Source organism: Kogia breviceps, chromosome 4 (assembly GCF_026419965.1).
Source record: "Kogia breviceps isolate mKogBre1 chromosome 4, mKogBre1 haplotype 1, whole genome shotgun sequence".
Taxonomy (NCBI): Eukaryota; Metazoa; Chordata; class Mammalia; order Artiodactyla; family Physeteridae; genus Kogia; species Kogia breviceps.
The window spans coordinates 119,165,647-119,180,077 of NC_081313.1; the positions used below are offsets into that span (position 1 = coordinate 119,165,647).

The following is a 14,431-nucleotide window of genomic DNA, read 5'->3' on the forward strand; positions in this document are numbered from 1 at the left end:
GTGTCACATTTTTGGTACTTTTTCTTGGTGATTACGCTGTGTAAAATAGACCCCCAGCATGGTGTGGAAGTGCCGGCTAGTGTTGCTAAGTGCAAGAAGGCTGTGATGTGCCTTATGGAGAAGATAAGTGTGTCAGATAAGCTTCCTTCAGGCGTGTGTTACAGTGCTGCTGACCCTGAGTTTAATGTTAATCAATCATACATATTAAACAAGGTCTTAAATGGAAGCACACATAAAACAAAGAACGTATTGGTCAGTGGATGAAGTGTGACGAGAGGCTCACAGGAACCTAGCCATCTATTTCCCTTAGGAACCACGGTTCACTTCCATTAATTCAGTGTTCGCAGTGACTGTATGGCACAGAGCTCCTGTGCATAAAAGGAACCAACTGCATTCTGGTGCTGACATTCAGCCCCTTGATCCTTAACAGTGCTCGATGTGGAAAATGGGAAGTGGCTCCTTGCATACCCAGGTTTACTCTCTGGGAAATGATTATATCAGTCAGGATTCAACCAGAGAAGCATAAACCAGTAGGAGATATCTATTCTAATAGATGTATTGCAAGGCTTATGTAATTGTGCAGGTTGGCTAAGTGAGCCCCAAATCCGTAGGGCAAGCCATCAGGAAGGGAAGATGACAAGCCAGCTAGAACCCCATGGGCGTGGCAGAAGCTGTTGTCCATAGTAGTCAGAAAGGGAAAATCCAGCAAAGCAGTTGTAGATCCAGCTGCTGTTGAAGTCTCCTTCTCTACGAAAAGCTCAGTCTCTTTTAAAGGCTCACCTGATTAGGTTGGACCCATTGAGGATAATCATCCCTCCTTGTTGTCAACTGAATAGAGCCTTTGATCACATCTGTAAAATCTCTTCACAGAAGTACCCACATTAGTGTCTGAATCATTGAGAGAAGGTGTGTGCACACCACATGCTGGCCTCTGCCCTCTTCTGTCCGTGTCACTGAGTCTAGCCAAGTTAACACCTCTAAAGATCATCACCAAGATGCATCAAATATAAATTCTGATGCAGCTTCTTTCTCAGAGTTGGGATGATGGGTTCTGTGTGAGTGAAGTCACGTGACTTCACTTGGCTATATCTTCAAATCATTCCGAGTTTTATTCAACCTCCACCTCTCTCCTATGACCAGGCACCACACCATTCTAAGTGTTTTCCACAGAGAAAGGTACTTTGACAACATCCTTGTTTTTTTTGCTGTACGCGGGCCTCTCACTGTTGTGGCCTCTCCCGTTGCGGAGCACAGGCTCCGGACATGCAGGCTCAGCGGCCATGGCTCACGGGCCCAGCCACTCCACGGCATGTGGGATCCTCCCGGACCGGGGCACGAACCCGTGTCCCCTGCATCAGCAGGCGGATTCTCAACCACTGCGCCACCAGGGAAGCCCAACATCCTTGTTTTATGTGTGGGGACACTTAGGCACAGAAGTTAGCTGACTTAGTTAAGTGATGGAGCCGGGATTCGATCCCAGGCGGTCCAGAGCCAGAGCCTGTGCCCTGCCCCTTCATGCTGTGCTGAATCTCAACATGGCATTGCGACAGGTCATTTCCATTCTGGACTCCGACTTGTTTTGGGAGGGCAGGGTCTGTACAGGACCATATGGGAACTTGTAGGCTTTGGTGGTCTGGTGGCAGATGGGGAATGCTCTCATTGGGGACATTAGTGTCCCTTGTAAGGGTTGGGCTGTTAGACTCTACTTGCAGAACTCTGGTCACTCTGGTTTTTCTCTTGGGTCATGTGCCACCCACAGTCCCTTGAATCCTCTCAACCTCTGTTTTACAGATTCTCCATTTACCCCACACTCAGGCCTTATTCCACAGACACTGTCCCAGATGTTTCCTGAAGCTTCAACTGAATCTCCTGGCCAGGGTTAGACCCTGAAGCTTCAACTGAATCTCCTGGCCAGGGTTAGACCCTCCCCAGAACCTTCCTATAGGGCTCTGGCCATTCATGCCCTCAAGCAACCAGTGTGGAGGCATTTACTCTGTGCCAGGCACCTTGCTAGGTTCTGGGGATACAGCTGTTCATAGGACAGACAAGCCCTCAATGCCTTCAAAGTCATTACATCCCCAAGTCCCAGAGAAAAGGCCTGGGGAGTAGGAATGCCTGTCAAACAGGAAAGCTGGACCCACTAAGCCTTGCATACTGCCTTTCTTCCTCATTCAGCCGTTATTTGCAAGTTTGTGTGTTTCTCTTTTCATAGGTGAACACATTAAAACAATTTTACATCGTTAAGAGTTCTTCTTCTTCATCTTCCTTGCTCTTTTTCTGCCCTGCCACCCCAAAGGTGACCCTTATCCATTTAATGCCTATCTTTCCAGATCTTTCTTTCATGTGTTTATAAACAAATATGAATATATTGTATTTGAAAATGTTTATAATTGCACACAATAGTCATTCTATAAATGCTTATTGGTGAATGAATGGATGAGTTTCCACATGTGTTTCTCCCCATTTCCTTGCTGCCCTCCCTGATTTCTGTACCCTCTCTAGGCACAGTGGCCACACAGATGAGGAGAGTAAGAGCTCTGGATTCCTGGTTTTCCTTGTGAACCATGTTGTCTGGATGTGGACAAAAGAGCTTGCTGTCAGTGTTAATTAACTCAGGCTGCCATAACGAAATATCACAGGCTGGGTGGCTTAAACAACAGAAGTTTATTTCTCACATCTCTGAATGCTAAGAAGTCCAAGATCAAGGCGCCAGCGTGGTTGGTTTCCAGTGAGAACTCTTCTTGGCTTGTAGATGGCTGCCTTCTGGTTGTGTCCTCGCATGTTGGGGGAGATAGAGAGATTGAGAGATCTCTTCCTCTTCTTAGAAGGCCACAGTCCTATTGGATCAGGGCCCTACGCTATGGTTTCATTTAACCTTCATTACCTCCTAAGGACTCTTTCTCCAGACACAGTCGCATTGGGGTTTAAGGTTTCAACATAAGGATTTTTGGGGGCCACAAGTCAGTCCATAGCATTGTCTATGATGTCTGCATATACCTCCGGGCCACCACATACAGAGCTGGGCTGCTCCAGTGCCCCGGCTCAGGCTCTGCTCCCAGTGGGCATGCTCTCGGATGTTTGTTGATGCATGCATTTCTTAGAGTAGAGCTACTTGCCCTGGGACCTGGGGGAAGCTGAGGCCCCTCCCAATGGCCTCCATCCCTAGCATTCCATGTGAATTAGTGGAAATTTCAGCCACCACTTTGTGAATCGTTCCAGATGTGCACGCTTGGGGAGAGTGAGATGGCTGGAAAGCCAAGCTTGAATTAAAAGTTTAGTTAAGCTTAGGATGGTAGATAGCTGCTATCTCCTAAGGATCCAAGAAGGGGGAACAGGAGTATCATGAGATGCCTCAGGCCTTTTGAAAATGGGAGCTAGCTCTACGCCTTGATGAAACAAGTGGCATGCGAAAGCAGAATAATTAACTTTGTCCTCGGATCAGATCTTGGTCGGTTTTAAAGGCTCAGAAGGACAAAGAGGCAAGAGAAGGAAATAAGAGTCCACACGGAGTTGCTGAGAAGGGAGAAGAGTTCACTGGGACATTGAGGGCTAATTAGTTTTCGGAAGGCAGTTTCAAAGGAGAAACTGTCGGGTGTCCACAGAGATTCCGTCGTGGGGACCCTGAGTCACTGGGGGTGGCTCTGAGACACGTTCATGTAGTGGTTCGGATGCTAGGGTGAAAGAGGGTGATGCAGGGTTTTAGGGGGATGGAGTGGATGACATTTGTGGAAGAATGTCGGGGGGAAAGGAGCTGCTGGCTCGATGTGGCAAGAATGCTTACAAGGCAAGCCAAACGCGAAGACTGTGTGTTATCCAGAAATGAAATGTCTGCTTGATGTGGCCCAGACGTGTGGCAAATGGGACTGAAAGTTAGATCAGGAAAAACCAAAGGGTTGATGGAGTAACAGGAGGACTGTGAAGCTGGTAACCTGCTCTCCGGGTGGGTCAACTTGCAGCAGCTGTGAACTTGGACTTGGGGACAGTTGTTCCGTGTGGGGCATCCATTCCAGGTACCTGCAGTGGGGACAATCACCGTGCATCATCAGGTAGTGTAGAAAGAATGCACCAGGATGGTTAAGATCAGACAAACTCCAGCACTTTCTATGGTCAAGTTATAATCTCTGCAAGCCTCGGTTTCCTCACTGGTAAAGGTGGATAAAAATAGTACCTACCTATTCGCGCTGTTGAGAGGACTAAACTAGGAAACGCCTGGTAAGTGCTTAACAAACGTTAGCTGTAATTTCACAGTTAAGCAATACAGTTTGTGTCCTTGTGATAAGGAAGGACACTTTTACTTCACTTTCTTAACTCATAAGGAATAGGCACGTGGAGAAGGAAATAAACAGAACACAGGTGCAATCAAATGGATTTTAGCCAAAGTCAGGCCAAAGAGAGCAGAGGAGAGGGCTCAAGCTGTGGTAGAGTGTTTATCAGTTAGGAGAGGGAATTGAGTAACACAGGAATGGGAGGCTCGAAAGGGAGAGAAAGGAGAAAACGGAGGACATTTTATCTTTCTGTTACTCTGGCTGTCAGCAGCTTGGGTAGAGCGCCCACTGTGTGCAGCGTGCCCCGTTAGATAGGGGATTACATGGGGATAGATGGACCGGCCCTGTCACGTGGTCCTCACGCCCCACCTTGTCATGATTGGCAGAGTGAGCGTAGCAATGACAGAAGAATTAAATCCTGAACACGGCCAGGAGCACTAGTCCAGCAGAGGCCTGATGCTGCCTGACTGAGGGCCCACGCCCTCAGGGACTCTCTGTGTATCCAGGACAGAATCGGAGTGCCCACTTCTGTACTGCAGTGTGCCAGGTGCTTTATGAAGCATGCAGCCTGATCTCTGATTTTAGTCCAAGTTCAGAAGAAAGTATGTGGAGAGAACATTCAGGAGGCTCTGATGAAATTCCAGGAGAAAGGAGATGAACCCCAAACGGGCCCGTGGGATTGAAAAAGAGAGGACAGATGCAGGAGCCAGGGACACAGCGTTGGCAGATATCAGCAGGACTCAGCGAGAATGTGGGAGAAAGGGCAGGAAGCCCAGGGGTCTGCCTTGGGTGACCAGAGAGTCCTTTTGGCAGAGCTGGGCACACTGGAAGAACTTGGACTAGTGGTCCTCATGTTTTAGGGTGTTTGAGTCACCTGTAGGGCTTAATGCTACAGACTCCTAGCACCCCTCCCAGACCTACTGAGTCTGAATTTCTGCATTGGGCCCAGAATCTGCCTTTTTTAGCAGGTACCCCAGAGGCTTCTGATGTAGGTGGTCTACAAGTCACACCTTGAGAAATGCTGGATTAGAGAAGATAAGCCTCTCAGCCTGGCCCTGCAGAAAGCAGAGTCTGAGGCAAGGGCTAAGGCACTTAAGTTTTATCAGGGAGGTGAAATCCCAGGAGTGGGAGGGGAGGTGGCGAAGATGCAGTAGGACACGTGGAATTTTCATGCTGGCCACCTTTTCAAAATAAGCCGTGAAGGATCAGGCGGCTGACTCGGCATGGGGGCTGCTGCAGGCAGTTTGCAGGAGGAATCGCGCCTCAGCGTAGTTGTGGGGTGATGGATATAGGGGACTCTGGTTCTCTCCCCATCCCGCCTGACCCCTGTTTCCCGTGGGTGAAAGTCACTGCACTGCAACTCACTCCCCTGCCCTTCAGAATTGTGTCAACTGTCTCCTTGGTGACTTCTCAGGAGGCCAGGTCCCATACCCCTGGCAGTAGAGGGGCAACCGGGGTGGGCAGGGTGCTGGCCTAGAGAGAAAGGAAGAAGGAAGCAGTGAGAAGGGGCCCAGCTTTGTCTCCCAGTAGAGGAGGGAAGTCAGGCTGGGAAAGGTGGACTGCCGGTTCCCGTAATGAATTAGAGTTTTGAAGCTGGAGAGTAAGAAGAAAGATTTCTAGGGAAATGATTTAAATGGAATTACATTAACAATGGCAATAAGAAAGGAAGAATTTGTATCCATAGTAAATGTCTTTAAATTCTTCTTTGTTTGTATTTCTTGGCCCAGAAAAACTTCCATTAAAAGAGGACAGCAGTGGTCAAATGACACGTTTGAGCAGTGGCGAGTTTTGGCAGAAGGGAGGCGGCAGAAATTCAAGGTATCACCTGTATATTTTTTATCCTGAATTAAGTTTCTCCCTTCTCAGCCCAAAGTTCTAGTAAGAGGTTCCACTTGGATTAAAGAGCAAATGAGTTTGTGAATCTCATTCAAAATCCCACATCTTTTTTCCTCTGAAGACCTATAAGTTCCTAAGATGCTCTGAAAGGAATTTAAAACTAATAATTGTAATTCTTAAGGGCTGCCAGTGGCCTATGGGATTCCAGAGAGTAATAACCTCATTTAACATTTACGTGAAGCTTTCTGTCTGTGTGTCACCAGAACTTGGTTAACATTACACACTGGCAAATGCACTAATCTGTCATAGAAGTAGGGGGAATTTAGTCACAGGAAGTTTAAGTAACCGATCGTGTTGTGTAAGGAGCCAACAACGAATAGATGCTTAGATTTATTTTCTGCTGTCATCGTGAACAGAGGTATTTTATCATCCTGAATAAAAGTATTTCAGATGGCTATGAGATCAGATCCTAGGAAGAAGATCAGCTCAGATCTCTTGACAGTCATAAAGATGTTGATAACTCAGTGGTTACAAGTTGATTTTAGTTTGTATGTGTGTGATGTCTGGGGGCAGGGGGTAAAAATTTGCAGCTGTTGTTTATCTATTCATTTATCTGTCTAACTGAGGTGTAGTTGATTTACAATGTTATGTTAATTTCTGTGGTACAGCAAAGTGATTCCATGTATGTGTATATACACTCCTTTTCATCTTCTTTTCCATTACAGTTTATTACAGGATATTGAATGTAATTCCCTGTGCTATACAGTAGGACCTTGTTGTTTATCTAGTCTCTATATAATAGTTTGCACCTGTTAATCCCAATCTCCATCCCACCCCACTGCCCCTCCTTCTTCACAACCACAAGTCTGTTCTCTGTAAGTCTTTTTGGTAGATAGGTTCATTTGTATCATATTTTAGATGCACATATAAGTGATATCATATGGTATTTGTCTTTCTCTTTCTGACTTCACTTAGTATGATAATTCTAGGTCCATCCATGTTGCTGCAAACGGCATTATTTCATTCTTTTTTATGGCTGAGTAATATTCCATTGTATATATGTACCACATCTTCTTTATTCATTCATCTGTGGATGGACATTTAGGTTGTTTCCATGTCTTGGCTATTGTGAGTAGTGCTTGCAGCTGTTTTTAATACAATCACGGTGCTTGTGAGTAGAGGTAAAGGATGGGTGAGGATGGGTACATAACTCATGATTTGAGGTAGAAGTTAAAGGTCAGACAGATGAATAAAGTGTGGATTATTAAGTGCCTGTAGCCAATGTCATTACTTTGAATTAAGAAGTAAAGAAAAGGTTTTGAGCAACTGAAATGGCAAAATGGGGAATAGGAAGAAATGCCACACTAGCATCATGTAAAGAAAGAAAAGGACGAAGAAAGAGAGAGAGATTATTGTAGGAAGTAAATGTAGTCCATTAAGGAATTTATTGCAAGAGATATTGGCCATACAGAAAGAAGACTCATGAGCTGCATGTTTTAGAGAGAGTGATTATTGGGGACTGGATCTGTAACGCTCATGCAACAAAGTTTTACTGAGCAACAGACACATACAGAGCACTGAGACAGCAATGAGAAGAGTTTGTGTCTTGCTTCCTTGGTCACGTCTTTCCTCTCTGGACCATCAGGTACTACATACCTGTTTAGAAAAAGAAAGACAGAAAAATATCGTTAAAAAGGATGCTTTGTCCACAAGGTCTCTTCTAGCTCTAGAATTCTTTGATTCTGGGCCAAGATCCCTAGAGCTCCACAGAGGCTGTAGCAAGTATATTCTTTTCAGGCTGGATCCCTATAGCGTTGGATGGTTGTTGTTGTGATTGTTTTAACGTCCTGCCTCCCAATCTTATTTCTGCCAGATAGGTTCATTTATTTTTTTGCAAACTGATGGAAAGCCTAACCGAAGCCACCTTAAGCGTGAAAGTAATTTATTGGCTCCCAGTACTGAAAAGTCCTGAGTGGATTTATTCAGGAATGGCTGGATCCAGGGCCTGAAGTGCTGTCACAGTATTCTGAGTTCCCTCGTCCTCTCTCTCGGTTCTGCTTCCCCTGGGTTGTTTCCATGTTCAGATCTGCTCTTCCCTGTGGCAGCAAGATGACTGCCACAGCTTCAGACTCATCACCTATACACCTCCAGCTTGGATAGGGAACATATCTACCCAAGCAGGAGCTCCCACGCGCATCCTGTAAGTCATGCTGATCGTACTGGTTTGGGTCAGATGCCCATCCTGGAATCAGACGCTGTGGCCGGAGGGATTAAATTGTGCTGATTGGTCAGAACTGGGCCAGTGCTCCTCCTGGCCAGCGCCTTGTGGACCGGGAAGCTTGGGACAGCGTAACCAGGAGACGAGGAGATGGATTCTGGTGAGCCAAAAATTAATACTCTGCCACCCCAGGCTCAGTGAAACCTAGGGAGAGACCTGAGGTTCTGATCCAAAAACCAAGAAGAGGTCAGAGGGGCAAGAAAGACTTCCAATCCAGAAATGGCTCCGGGATGGAATGATGTGTCCCGGGTGGCAGCTCACTGCCCACGCAGCATGCCGTTTGTTCCACGGGCTGACCAGGGATTCTGTGTTACCCTGGTACATAGCTACTTTCAGGAGATCAGGGGGTGGTGTGTGTGGAGGGGGAATCCTCCGCTTCCTGTTTAGGATTACACTCTTCACCCTCCCCTCCCACGCAGGCCATATGTTCATTGCAAGCCTCAGCATCCAGCCAGAAAAACCCTTTGTGTTTTCTTGGCAAAACTAGGGCCCAGTAATTGAAGTCCATATGCAAAGCTGCTCCCCCCAGCCCCCACCGAGGGATTTTAATTAGTATGTAATTGGTCAGAGAGGTACTATCAAATAGCTCCCAGTCTGGCCGGCTGGAAATGCGGTATTTGAAAAGTCCCAGACCAGAGAGGGATAATACATGCTTTAAGTTCCATCTGTTGGAATGATTTGTTGAAGGTAGAAATTTCTGTTTCTATTTTTAACGATTCTGCTCATAGTGTTTCTTCAAATCATGTAACAGCTACCAGAGTTTTCACAGGATGTAGGACTGTAAGTGAACTAGAAGAAGGCTTAGCAAATCCATGTTTCTCCCTTCAAAGAAATTCATAAAATTTGGGGGGGATGGGGATGGAAAGAGGTGAGCCGGGCATTTGGTTTGAGTAGCTGGGCAGCACCTTTGGCTTATGTCCATTCATGACGACACCCGTCAGGGAAATCAGCCCGTTGGCAATTTGTGATCTTTGAAACGAAGAGCACCCGTGTCCTGTAGCGTTGCCTCCAAAGCCCCCATGTGAGTGAGTCTGTCTCCGTGGGAGGAAGGACTTGGAACTCCCCTTGGTGGACAAGGGTCATCAGCAGAGGGGAAGCAATGGGTGCAGGAAGCAGGGAGGCAGAGACCTCACTGCCCTGTGGAGGTGCTCAGGCTAGAGTGAGACTGCCGTGAGATAAGAGTGATGATGATAAGTATTATTGCCGTAGTAGTAATGCTCTCATCACCGTCACCATCAGGGCAGCCAGCCTGTGCTCTATGCTCGCTGCAGACTTGGCAGCACGCTCAGCATCTTCTGTGAGTTGTGATGTTCACACCGTCTGTGATGTTGCTCCAGTAGCTCCCCTGTTGCATAGGCGAGGAACTGAAGACTCCTACGGCTTGGCTGGCTTGCTTGAGGTTACCAGCTAGTCAGTGGCCGAGCCGGGCTTTGAACCCCAGTGGTCTAACTCCAGAGTCTGGCCTATCAACCACCAGGCTTGCTCCCTTCTCCCAAGCATCACCAAGTGCCTTGGTTTTGCTTGCAGAACATGTCCTGGAAAAAGGGATGTAGAATGGCTCAGCTCCTGTGCTTTCCTACCCAGCTCTCAAGTGTGGAAGTGAGGTGTTGATAACCTGCCAGGGCCACACCCAGAGGAGGGGTTGAGAACGTGTGTGGAAGGGATGGGGGCAGAGTATGGAGCGCTCAGGCCCCTAGAAGGCCCACCTGACCTTGGATGGGCCTCTCTGTCCCTTCATGTGGCCGGAACCCTGAGGGTCCAGGCAGTGTTCCCTGCAAGGGACTTCCTCTCCTGTCTTCTCACTCTCCTACTTAGGGGCTAAAAGATGGGTCCTGCTCTTGCCCTTCGAGGTGGAAGTCGTCTTTGAAGAGGTGCTTGGTGCTCAGTCATTTGGCTTGGGGCCTGCGCCCACTGGGAGAAGGCCTGGCTTGTCTTTTTCCATCCTCTTCTCGTTCTCTTGTCTGTCTGTCCATTCATCCATTCATTCAACCCTGGTCCTTCTCTCCAGTGCACTCATTTTCTCTCCCTTGGCTGGAGAAGGTCTGGGAAGGTGGCCTGGGTTTACTCCACTCTGGGCATGGAGTCCATCACCCCATTTACCCTGCTTGCTGTTCTCCCTCGTGTGTCATAGTGGTGGCTGGCTCTTGTTGGAGGCTCAGAACTGGGCCTGGGAGTGAACGTTCTGGATCTTCCCCATGCTCAGCTCGCTCTAGTAGGGAGTCCACAGCCCAGCCGGTCTGGCTGGAGTTTTGCTCAGAGCCCGAGGCCAACGCCCACCAATAATAAAGTGTCGTTTGGCCTTGCTTTGTTCTCTGTGTGCCCTTTTCCCCCAGGGGCCTTGTGGGGACAGTGGCTGGTTTGTGGCAGGACTTGGGGTTTTCTGTGTTCTGGCCAATCCCATCATGATGCCGTGTTGCTCTCACTCCTTCAGACGCTGTGTGCACATACCCTGTACTTGCCCACGGGCGCTAGACAGACTGTTGCCAACCAAGATGGGTCAATCTGGGTGAATGGGGTATGGATTGAAGGAGAGGGGAAGAATTTGTGCTTGTGTCATGGTGCCCTGAACAGAATTCAGGAGATGAAAGCGTTTGTGTAAAGCAGCACAGAACCAGGAAATGGGGAAAAGGAAGGAAGGAAAGGAGGAAAGGGGGAGGGGCAGTTGTTGGAAATGACAAGAAAGGAAAGTCAGGAAGTCTGGCTTCTAGATGGAAGTCCTTTTTGAAGAGAAAACTAGTGATTGTTTAAAATGCTGTATTTAACATAAATTAGAGGGGATTAAGGCTAGAATCTAGAGTAGATGTTATTTGTCTCACACTTAAATCCTTGCTTCTAGAATGCTTTCTCCTTGCAAACTAACAGTATTCTGGGTTTGGGTCGTGATGCTGTATGAATAGATGTTGGTTTAGAAGAATAATTTTACTAGCTGCCCTATGAGAGCAATTTATAGTATCTTTCCTTTCTGTAACATCTAAAACAAAGGTTGGTTTAAAACAATCTTTGTAGCATTCCTGGTAAAACTAAAGGCCTTGCCTGACACTGCATATGGTTTGGTTTATAATCTAGGGATGGTTCCAGCGTGCAGAGATTCAAACTGGGTTTCTTTGTGGCTTGTCTGCACCTGCCGGAGATCTGGTGCACCGATTAAAGTTACAAGGCAGCTATTAGCCACCAACTGACACCAAGATTATAGGTTAAAGTCTGAATTGGTTTAAACGGTGTCATGTGTCCAGCAAGGCAGAGAGTGAGGTGGGGGACATGTGTTTGGCAAATGGTAAGAAGCCACTCCAGTCAGGGGAAGGAAGTCTTCTTATTAACAGTTACACACCAAGAGAAGTGGAGTCGGGGTAGGTTTGTTGGAAAAGCCTTGAATCTGGAGTCAGGCAGACCTAAGTTCTGAGTCCTGACGGTGTGACCCTGGTGAGCCTCATTTGTCATCTTAAAAATGGGAATGATCATCCCTGATTTATAAAAAGAATTCAGTGAATTGGAAACCACGTCATTCTTGCTGGCATTAATGCAACAGAGTTACACTGAGTTGCGTTAATAGAAAATCAGCAGCGGGACTTCCCTGGTGGTCCAGTGGTTAAGACCCCGCGCTTCCAGCACTTCCACTGCAGGGGTGCGGGTTCAATCCCTGGTCGGAGAACTAAGATCCTGCGTGCCATGCGGCGTGGCCAAAAAATTAATTAAAAAAAAAAAAGAAAAAGAAAATGAGCCGCAGCAGCATTGGAAGGAGGAGAGGGGCTTCCCTGGTGGCGCAGTGGTTGAGAGTCTGCCTGCTGATGCAGGGGACACGGGTTCGTGCCCCGGTCCAGGAAGATCCCATTTAAAAAAAAAAAAAAAAAAAAAAGGAAGGAGGAGAATGTTGTAGAAGCATCGAGCCTGCTGGATTGGGGTGCAGTGTGATGGAGAGAAAGGAGTCCCCCAGCCCTGGATTCAAGTCCTGGCTCCACAACTTACTAGCTACTTGACCTTGGGCAACTTCTTTGAGCCACGGTGTCTTCATCCGGACACTGGGGACAACACTGACAGCGCCCTCACAGGGCTGTGGGGAGGAGTAGATGAGTCGCTCCAGGTCAGTGCTGGGCTCACGGGCTCCAGAAATGCTCACAAACGTTAGTCACTTTCACCGTTAGTCACCTTGCTCCATCAAGCAACACTTCTCCCTCCGGCATCACCACTATTTATTCTAAACTGGGATTTCTTTCTCTTCCTACAAGTATCCTCAGAGGCTTCCTACAAGCAGACTTCAGTAATTGGAGGCCCCCTGCCCAATTTTTGCCGCCTATGCATGCCTCCTCTCTTGTTATTTATTATTGTTTTCTTCAAGTCAACTTTTTAATCCTTAAATGCATTTAAAGGAAACTTCACATCACAATGGTAAGTGAAAATCTGTGTAGATCTTAAAGTAGAATGTTTATGACTCACCTGAAATTTCTGTATGCACTGCCAGACACATATGTATTATACTTGGGGTAATACTGGTCTAATCCTTTGCTAGTTGAAGTGTGGTCCCTGGACCAGCAGCAACAGTATCCCCTGAGATCTTGTTAGAAATGCAGAATCTCAGGCCTCACCCCAGGCCTCCTGACACAGAATCTGCAATTTAAGAAGATCCTCAATGATTGGTATACTTTTGTGGGGGGCGGGGGGGGGGAACACTTATTCATTTTTTTAGTGAGGTGAAATTCACATATATACTTTTAAGGTTTGAGAAACAGCGGTCTAGGGGATCTTTAAAGTTCCTTCCAACTCTGAGAACTAATGCCAAATATTGATATTTCTCCCTCGTTCTGAGATCCAAGTCGATATTTCCAACCTAGGTGTTCTACTCTCAGCCTAAACCCCACCTCTGGCCTCTCCTAAGAGCTCCCATTCCCCCGGATAGACCTTGAAACCATCTTTAACTCCTTCCTCCCCCACCCGCACTTAGTTCCTGTCAAGCAGACCCAACTCGATCTCCATCAGGACGTTCTTGGACTTCCCTGGCGGTCCGGTGGTTAAGACACCGCACTTCCACTGTGCGGGGCACGGGTTTGGTCGGTCAGGGAACTAGGATCCCATGTGCTGTGCAGCATGGCCAAAAAAAAAAAAAAAAAAAAGGATCTCTTTGATTCCTGTAGCTCCCCCTGCACTGCAGGCCCCTCATCTGAGGGCTGGCTGTTGCCCTCTCCCTGTATTCTTTTTCCTGCAGGGGATCCTTGCTAGCTCCGTGTTCTCGAGGCACGAGTGTGGTCATATCATCCACTCTTCAGTCACCTTGTGTGATTCCCTATTACCTACCATGGAGCGACCAGACTCCTTAGTCTGTCCTTTAAGTCTCTCCATTATTTTACTGATATCAGGCTCCCACCTACATATACCCTGAGCTGTAGACAAGTCGTACAAGGCATTGTTTTATACAAAGCTTTCCCTGCCTCCACGTCTTTGCTTATGCTTTCCCATTTCTGAAATGCGTTTCTCTCCTGCCTCATGATTTCACGTCTCCACCTCTCAAAACTCTTCCAGTCCAAGACCTCTGCTCACGTTTCACCTCCTTCCTGAAGCCTTCCAAGGCTCCCCAGCTCCATAGCTCTCCTTAATTTCCACTGCCTATGGTGACCTCTGCCTTTTAGCGTGGTTGTATTAGCACTAATCTTAACTCTTCAGGCAGCAGGTATGACTCTTAGTGCCATCAAGTCAATTTAACTCCCTTTAACTCAGTTTCTATTCTGAGCTCCCCATCTGCTTGCAAATATACCATCCCATTCTCCATTACACTCTCTTTGGCCCCAGGCCGCATTCTCAGTGCTAGAGGATTGGGGCCAAGGCACCTGCGAGGTGGTATATCGTGTCCTCAGATGCCATCTGTCCAGCTGGCATCTACTGGAATGTACATCATTCTGTTAAGCCTTCAATCACTGGACATGTAGGTCGCTGCTGCCGTATCGCATGTTTCCCTTTGCAAGGCCTCTTTAGGTCCTGCAGCTGTACTCTCTTTACTGCACTGGTGTCTCTCTTGGACGCACAGGGCCCTTCTTCTGCCCTGTGCCATGCTGAAGCCATGCAA

The 14,431-nt window shown here is 47.4% G+C and overlaps 1 long non-coding RNA gene across 1 annotated transcript in view; it reads left to right on the forward strand.

Annotated features, from left to right (window-relative positions):
- The window catches only part of LOC136794054 (uncharacterized), a 264,366-nt gene that overhangs the window by 112,970 nt on the left and 136,965 nt on the right, over positions 1-14,431 (forward strand). Inside the window, exon 10 of the long non-coding RNA XR_010840264.1 lies at positions 5,993-6,083. This is a non-coding gene — a long non-coding RNA (uncharacterized lncRNA). The remainder of the gene's footprint in view (positions 1-5,992; positions 6,084-14,431) is intronic.